The sequence below is a fragment of the Colias philodice genome, chromosome 26 (assembly GCF_061535455.1).
Source record: "Colias philodice isolate Cphi_HAF_F1 chromosome 26, ilColPhil1 Martin Lab GWU primary, whole genome shotgun sequence".
Taxonomy (NCBI): Eukaryota; Metazoa; Arthropoda; class Insecta; order Lepidoptera; family Pieridae; genus Colias; species Colias philodice.
This window is the reverse complement of record NC_143111.1, coordinates 1,359,615-1,368,619: the sequence shown is the minus strand read 5'-3', so window position 1 is coordinate 1,368,619 and position 9,005 is coordinate 1,359,615. Positions and strand designations below refer to the sequence as shown.

Below are 9,005 nucleotides of genomic sequence, written 5' to 3'. Positions count from 1 at the left end.
TGTCATAAAAATGTATAGTATATTCTTATTCTCTATCTTTTCCAATGAACTTCCCAATTCATCATTAATCAGAACCATTTTAATCGTGAACAAAAAAAATCATCCGAATCGGTTCAGCAAACATCATAGAGTAGATTCTGAAATATTTTCACAAAAAAATGCAAATTAAAGAATTAAGTAGAAAAAAAAACTTGTAGAGAAATTCCAAATTCCAATTCAATTCCAATAGTGGACAAACAGGTTCGCGCACAATATGTTCAGACCTTTTAAACTACAGCGATTTATAGTTCTTTTAGAATCACAGCCATTTCGAGCCTTAACAGTATCCTTTTAGATACACAATCTGCGCTAATAACATCTCAATCATTCGAACAACAAATCGTAAAAAGACAGTCATTCTACACTTTATCCGTAACACTCGGTCATTACACACAATGCCCATCCAATAATTCCAGACATTAACTTTGGCAATAACGGGGAAAACTCGGTTATTCGGGCATTATCGCAAATGTCGTGGATGAATTATCACATTGTTAGGATATCGATTGCCGTTCGATTGTTATCTAGGAGCTCTTTGTTGACAACCAACGTTCTGTTTTTGGAGTTTTGTCAATACAAGGAATGTTTAACCACGTTTAACGGCTATCTATTCATATTTGTATAGGGGTTATATTTGATACTTTTATCTAATTTGTCGGTCTAATAGTAAACATTCGAATATGAAATGTTTCGGAGAAACATTTTTGGGTCTATTACAGTTTCGTTGTGAGTTCACTAGTATGATAATGAAAGTATTTTTATAGTAACTACCTATTACTCTAGTCGACTAGATAGTCAAACTATGCATAAAAGATTCAAAATCAGATCAAGAGGTTTATGATTTGAATAAAGTATGAATATATTCAGATTGCAATTTAGAGTTAAGGTGATGAATTAATTTTTCTAACATTTACGGCCCTTTTCAAACCTTCGTAATTTTTATATTATTAAAGTTGTCGTGATGAAAATTCTTGACAAGAAAGTTCAATAGTAACACAATACGTCTACCGTTTTAGAAACATGATTCCATGATATTTTCTCGATAGAAAAAAAATACAAAGTTCTCATTGTTATTTTTTTATAATCTCTGGCATCTTCAAAATAACAAACGTAAAGTTACGACTTTTTGGATATTAACTATAAAATATACAACCTATACGTCTACCGATTTAGAATTTTGAAATATGCGATGGTTTTGAAATAAACAAGAAATACTTGAAATTAGCGCGCGACCAGCCAATATAGCGAGAGCCGCCCTGTACCTTCCTACCCCGATCGCTGCACGAGTCATTCCCGCTACGGCCGTCACACGGGGAACTTGTGTCGCTCGCGCAATCGTAAAAAAGGGTGACAACACGATAAGACAAAATGAGACAAATGGGGACAATAAAGAAAATAAGAAGAAGAAACATAAAGGTTGGAGAAAAAAGAATGCTTACAATTGGAACAAATTAATGAAGAAGTTGGTTTTATTTTAAATTTGATGATAATTAAATATTATAGACGATGTTTGATATGTACCCCTGTTTTAAGTACATAACGAATGTGTAAGATTTTTTTCATTTATAGCATAGATAATCTTTTCAGAAATCCGGAATCCAGAAGGAAAATAAACCCACTGATTGTTCACAATGTGAACCCACTCCTTCGTAAGTACCTTTATTCAGTCAAAAATGTATGTTATCAACGTTCTACTGGTTTTATCGCATGATTCCATTTTTAGCAAAAAGCAACAAAGTGCAAAGAAATAAAAAATCATGGTGAACTTAGTGGAAGTATGGCGGACGTGATATGGAACAGGAGCTCATTGGAGTAGTATTATATTTAAAAAAAATACGAAAAAAATTCAAGAATTACATTTCTTAGTAGGTGGTAGATAAGTATGTTGTATAAAGAATTTGATGTTGATATTTATTTCATTTATACTTACTACACCTGTGCGGGAAATTGCTTAAGTAGTACTAAAACAGGTTTATATTCATATTTACATAGTAATGTGAGTTTTAATTTCGAAAAATTTTGTGTAAGTATGTATATTAAATTGAGTTCCTGGGTGATCTGGAAACACAATTGGGCCCGGAAGATGGCGCTGCAGTCACTCCTCCTAATCACATAAACCGATTTGGATGAATATTTGTGTGCACATTTCATTGTTGTGGGATGATTGGTTGATTCTTTTTCATATTAGCTAATATTATGTATTTTTGTTGTAAACTTAATTTAATGTTTATAATACATTATTATTGGTATAAATAAGCCAGTGTTCGTCTCACATTGCTGTACCTGCCTACCTACCCTACCAGGGCCTAACTTTGTTCTGGCTATTTTATTTTGATTATTTGTAGTTAATGAATACTTACAATTATAATAGAGTGCAAAAAATAAATACATGCGTCAATATATTTTGTGTTTTTTTTAAAACAATTTTTCTATTTAAAAAAATATCATTCCGACCGCGGCTTTGCCCGCTTGGAATTAGGTTATATCGTGAATCCTGTTTTATCCCACAGAAGTGTTCAGTTCGGATAAAAAGTATCCTATGTGTAAATCCAGGCAATTAGCTATATTTTATCAAAATTGGTAATGTAGTCTTGACGTGATTAAGTAACAACTAACAAAAAATATACAAATTAACATCCAAAGTTTCGCATCAGTTTTACTGTATTAGTGATATCTTCCACTCTTGACTTTGACTGAGAAGAATTAGGGTTTATAACTTCTTTCAGAAATAGTACCTTTCATTTCTGGGCATGATGTAATATCTACGTCAGCATCAAATTCTATCTAAATCAATTCAGTAGTCCGCGTAATTAGGTACCATTTCATTTTTTCAGAGTAACAATATTTTTTGTTATTTTAAAGATTATTTATAACCTGTATTATTTTCTAATAAAGTAAACATTACGAAATGATAATAATTATTAATAATGTCTAAGTAGTTGTTAAAAAGAAGATTATTTGTTTATAAGCAAGAAAATGAAACCAATAAATCAACAATTAAATAAATGTATGACAATATTATAACTGTATGACGACTCCATACATGTTTGTCCCGAGTCGGCCAGCGGCAGCGCGGCGAGTTTGCAAGAATGACTTCGCGCACACCCGCGTTCGCGATAGCGAGCTATTAGACTCCGCCCGCCAAGCAGTGGATTTTTTTTTGTGTATCGTCTTAAAAGTAACTGATTGTAGGTACAACACCTATTAACACATAATATGTCCATTTATACCAACTACAGCAGTACAGAAATTAACCATTAACAACGCTTTCCACACGCATACTTAAACAAAATAAAACAAATTACAAAAGCCAGCTCAATTGAGAGATTAGATAAACGCGGGAGTTTTCAACGTATCCGGTCATAACCGTGGCGATAGCACGGTCATATCCGGGCTAAGGATGCCCGGATACAATTGAGTGGTTATTATGTAAATTCAACGTTATCTCGACCAATATGCACCTGCAGTAGGTTATAGACGTGTAGAGGAAATGGCATACTTTGTATGTGTTTTTTTTTTGCATCCGTTTAGGTGGACTGTACTAAAAGGTAGATATAATGTTCCAGTTTTATATAAAATATGGTTCTTTTCGTGCTTGTATGTTTTTCTTTTTGGGACCTTTTGGATGTAGGTACTTATAGTATACTAGCTTTCCGCCCGCGGCTTCGCCCGCGTTTTCAAAGAAAAACGTGTTCCCGTAGGATTTCCGGGATAAAACCTATCCTATGTCCTTTCTCGGGTATCAAAATATCTCTATACCAAATTTCATGCAAATTGGTTCAGTAGTTAAGGCGTGATTGAGTAACAGACAGACAGACAGAGTTACTTTCGCATTTATAATATTAGTATGGATTGCACTGATAGTCTTCTTATGAGTTGATACAATGTCTGATGATTTCTATAGAATCTATTTCAGGTATATTTGACTGCTTACTCTTGAATTGCTGTCAGAATGTTTATAAAAGAATCGGCAACAATAACTCGTATAAGATAATATTATAACAGTTTGATATTGCCCCATTACGTTTTATTGTGTCTGGCACACATTCGATATGTTTGAAACAATAATTACCTATATCTTTAGAATGATTGCTAATAAATTCCCATATACTTTATTGTTATAAGTACATTAGCACAGATAATATAATACCATGACATTAGATAGTATAGTAATAACATAGATTAATAACTCCTAATATCTAAGCACATTCTATAATCATACGAAATTTGAACTCTCTAGCAAAACTTACTCTGTGTACCGTTTAATTTTCTTCAGATATTTTCTCAATAATATAAAGAATAGCAACAAGATGCTCGCTGGTAATTTTAAAAAAAATACACAATGCAATATCCACGCGAAGCACGTACAAATAAAATACAGAAAGTATTTAACAAAACGCCTGTGTAAGTCTGGAAAGAATTGAATCTAAAATTTATATATTTTTTATTTTTAGTGTCTTTACTTTTACTTTTTAGGTAAACTGCTTGGAAAATGTATCTCTGTTTATTTCTATGTGAACGCTCATTTAGTCTATTAATGACTGACGAATCGATTTAAATATCATTATTTTGAGGTAGCAATCTATATCCTACAGTTTAGTACATAAAATGTATAAAATATACATACTATCTTTCATTTTATGCGCTACATTAGTTAATACTTTTATTTTAAGGTTGAGTATCTAGTTAACAACACCACACACTATGTCTATTAACAACAAACTTCTAAGTAAATCGTCATTACTCCATTTTGATTCCCACTGCAGGGATATAGGGCTCCTTTGGGGGTATAAGACATAATTTGGACATAATCCATCACGCCAAGTGCGAGTTGATATATGTCAGATGTCATGCTTTTTGTTTTAGACATGATGGTTTCATCCATGGTTTTATCACGATGTTTTCCTTTTTCTCTTCAACCAATTTACAGAAATAGAGACCATTCATCATTCTTAAACAATAATTATATCCTTTTGAATATAAAACGAACTCATAACTATAGCAAACTATGTAAAAAAGGACAGTTTAAGCGTCTGTTCGTATTAAGTATAATCATTTTTAAATTCAATTTTTCTTAATCTCTAAAATAGCCTAACCGATTATGAAGGTAGATTCACGAAAAAAAAGCTTAGGCTACTTGAATGGAAACTTAGATGGAAATTAATGCCAAATAAATATAATATTGGTCTTTTTCGTGTTTCAGAGAATAATTATTTCTGAAATCCCACGATCCGAAGGATGAAATGTCGCCATGACGATAAATACTTCGTGGACTTGTGGATCATGGAAATGTTAATAAAATATAAGTCTTGAGATTTTTATTTATTTAATTTTTGGTGAATCATTATTATTAGATCCATGTCCCCTTGTGGCATTTATGGATCAGATGTATTGCATACTAGATTTCCGCCCGCGGCTTCGCCCGCGTTTTCAAAGGAAAACCCGCATAGTTCCCGTTCCCGTGGGATTTCCGGGATAAAACCTATCCTATGTGTTAATCCAAGTTACCCTCTATATGTGTGCTCATTTATATGTGTGAAATTTCATTGTAATCGGTTCAGTAGTTTTTACGTGAAAGAGTAACAAACATCCATACAAACTTTCGCCTTTATAATAGTATTAAGATTTGCTTGCCTCATCGATTCTCGTACTTGACTATCTAATATTCATAATGGAATGCATGAGTTATGTTAAGAATGTTTCATATTCAAAGAAATTAGATAGTATGGTGCAGAAGAGCTGTAAATTGTCTAACTAGATTTCATCCATACTATACTAATATTATAAATGCGAAAGTAACTCTGTCTGTCTGTCTGTTACTCAATCACGCCTAAACTACTGAACCAATTTTCATGAAATTTGGTATGGAGATATTTTGATACCCGAGAAAGGACATAGGCTACTTTTTATCCCGGGAAAATAACGCAATCCCGGAAATCCCACGGGAACGGGATTTATGTGGGTTTTTCTTTGACGGGTGTTTCTATTTTAATATGAATAGAAATTGATAGATCAAGAGAGATTTAAATAAAAAAAAGACTAAGTAATATTGATTTTAGTTACCTACATAATATCTCTATTTACTATAAAATTTGGCTTAAATTAAATAAAACAAAACGAACAGGGAAAATTAGAGTTCATCTCATATGGATATTAGGTTTTGTTGATTATTTAATATAATTCACTACACAAAATGTCACATACATCGAAACACCCGAAAGCACTCTACAAATCAATAAAAAGGACCTTCCTTCAATCAACTAAGAGATCCGAGACGAAAAATGTAAAGACAAGAGGCGTATTGCATAAAATATTGGGTTTACGGTATTAGGTATGGGTATTCGGTATTGGGTATCGGTATCGTATACCTGTTACGTAGGGCAGGACAGGTATATTGTGAATGTTATCGAGTGCTCACCTATCTCCAGCTAGATTGAACTGGAAAATATCCAATGCAAATATCCTATTGGTGGCTACGAATTATATGGTTTGGATGCGGTGGTTTTTTCGGTATTTTATTTATACTGGGATGAACAGGTACGGTTTTCTCATACTAATGACGCTCGCCTTCAGGCTGCATCACATTGAACGTATTGCAGTAAAACATATCATTGACAAATGTGCATTGTCAAAGACTTAAATATACTCGCAAATCGCGATATGTAGACTCTACATTGTAGCGGTAACTATAAAATTAATTAAATTTTATTTATGTAAAAGTAACCTATCTAAATTGCATTAGCATATTTTGAAATAATGTCTAAACGTCTTATCTTTAATTTAATGACTACCTATTAATTAAAAACGAACATGTATACACCACAACCACTACAAGTGCAGCATTAACTGGTTTCAAATTTTCGCATCCATTCCAAAATATTATTAGCTCCACGGCCTTATTACCAGGTTTAGTTTAATCAGTACTCTATGACGTCATATTACTTAATAGATCGCATCCAAGATTCACAAATCCAAATAATTGAAGGAGCTCGGAAGAAAGGGTAAAATTTCAGTCACGCGCCAACGAGGAGGCAAGGAAAGCGCTCATAAATATTGTAATCGCAGTGTATTTCGGCCATTGATGAAATTTATTTAAATGATTTCAATAATGTATGATGAAATCCCCTGTAGCACGGAGCTTTTTGCGTTTATTATAGTTAGATTAGCATTAGAAAATTACTTTTTCAAGTAAAACTTCAGGTGCGTTGAGAGTAAAATTTCAAGGTCGCGTCATGACAATACCGACAGGTCATGGAGTAAGGTGATTTTGGTATCTTTGAATCTTGCCAAAGAAATTTCACTTCTAACACGTGTGCTCGGTACACGCGCCATTTTTTTATAAAGACCTTTAAAATTACTCCAAGATACAAATAAGATGGTTAGGTACACTTCAACGTACTTATAAGGTTATATTAGTAGAATATTTTAAGGTATTTCAATCGGCAAACTAATCACCTGGTTTCATTTACAAAACGGAACCGAAACTGCGTCATTATTTCCCAACTTCGCCAAAGTTTGACACCCTAGGGCTGCGCAAGGGACAAAATCCCATTTCAATTATTATTGTTGTGATCACGCAAACATTGGGACTGGTAATTTAAAACTTTCGTACGGGTACAAAGCCGAAACAATCGAATATGCAAAGGTTTTGTTTCCTGGAAGGAATGCTGGGTAGAAGTTATTTTAAACCGACGTTTCTAATAATCATGGAATCTTCATTCGTAGAATATTAGGTTTTTTTAACATTGTGACATCCATACTAAGTATATATCCATACTAATATTATAAATGCGAAAGTAACTCTGTCTGTCTGTCTGTTACTCAATCACGCCTAAACTACTTAACCAATTTTCATAAAATTTGGTATGGAGATAATTTGATACCCGAGAAAGGACAGAGGCTACTTTTTATCCCGGGAAAATGACGCAATCCCGGAAATCCCACGGGAACGGGAACTATGCGGATTTTTCTTTGACTGCGCGAGCGCAGCCGCAGGCGGAAACCTAGTTTTATTATAATTTGTTATTTCGATCGTTCACACAATATTATGGTTACAAAGTCGATTAAAGTTCTGCTCATGCAAAAAAAAGCCTATAATATCCCTAAAACTTATTCCAAATTCCTTCAGTGGCTCTAGTTTGAAAAAGCAATAAAAAAATAACTACCATATTCATAATATTATACAATATTAAAATGTCCGCATGGAGTACGGATATTTTAATATTTAAAAAGGTACTCTAGCAGAAAGTAGGTAACCTAACTTTTAACGTTACCCATAAAACAGAGAACTTAGGGAACATCTTAGCACTTATTTTAAATTAACCCAGTGCCCTTATAGACATAATAGTCCATCAATCTTACTACCTAATGAAAGGGAAGCCATTTTAAAGGCTACATAAATCGACGTTTAACGATGATTCAAAAATTTAATCGGAGCACTCCCGCCAAAACTCAGGTGGTAGAGTTTTTAATCTGTTAGCTTCGAATTTAGGCTAGTTGTACATTGTGTAGCTGAACATCTCTAACAATACAGCCATTATTTCTTTTTATATTTAACAATCGTAATAAATTATTATGTACAAAATTCTTATTAACGAAATTACTTGGAAATTATGTCATGTTCACTGATCAGGCTTTCACACCGCACATGTGCTTGTATAAGTGCATTTTATACAATAGGTAGACAATTATTGCAAATTAATGTAATTCTACAAATCCCATGTCTTAGTTAAAATGGGCAATAAATCCGTAGGAATTAGTATCAATGGCAATAACTTGAGATTTGACCTTCGCTTCTAAAAGTATTTACAGATGTTATTATCATGTTAAAAATAACATTGTTTTTTATTTTATATTAATTATTGTTCTTGTTTATTTTTCTACCATGTAATATTTATATGCTAGTCTTATGAAAATAATAAACGAGGTAAATTAGACCCGTCTGGAAACATTTCTGACAAGTCAAA

The 9,005-nt window shown here is 32.9% G+C and overlaps 1 long non-coding RNA gene across 1 annotated transcript; it reads left to right on the top strand.

Moving 5' to 3' along the window:
* The first annotated feature begins 933 nt into the window (after positions 1-933).
* On the top strand, positions 934-2,034 carry LOC149476750 (uncharacterized). The gene is made up of 3 exons (XR_016317770.1): positions 934-1,501; positions 1,627-1,688; positions 1,763-2,034. It is a non-coding gene; the product is annotated as an uncharacterized LOC149476750 (long non-coding RNA).
* Positions 2,035-9,005: the final 6,971 nt, after the last annotated feature.